This window comes from Penaeus monodon, chromosome 32, assembly GCF_015228065.2.
Source record: "Penaeus monodon isolate SGIC_2016 chromosome 32, NSTDA_Pmon_1, whole genome shotgun sequence".
Taxonomy (NCBI): domain Eukaryota; kingdom Metazoa; phylum Arthropoda; class Malacostraca; order Decapoda; family Penaeidae; genus Penaeus; species Penaeus monodon.
In genome coordinates, this window is record NC_051417.1 from 17,898,049 (window position 1) to 17,898,404 (window position 356).

A 356-nucleotide genomic window follows, 5' to 3' on the forward strand; every position below is an offset into this window, starting at 1 on the left:
GAAAAAATAGGATGACCGGCGTGGAAAACCTGTTGTGTGATTTGTTTTTCTCTGCGCTTGGGACACTGTCGGGGCATTCCGGCTGCGAGCTTTTTCAGGGCTGATGAAACGGGATAGCATAGGCATTTCTTTTCTCTCGTATACATAGGTGCACATAGAGCAATGAGTTATTACATAAAACACCATTTACATTATATGTTGTGTATTTACATTAGACAAAAATATATAAAAATACGACTTGTATCTAAACCTACAATGACATTAATATGCACATTTAGACTAGTGACACTGCTTGTACTACCGATGTGAAGAATATGGATAATAGTGAAAATAACAAAGTAATACGAACAAGCCGA

General features: G+C 37.1%; 1 pseudogene; it reads right to left on the reverse strand.

The window, feature by feature from the left end:
• The window catches only part of LOC119593579, a 3,189-nt pseudogene extending 3,112 nt beyond the window's left edge, over window positions 1-77 (reverse strand).
• Window positions 78-356: the final 279 nt, after the last annotated feature.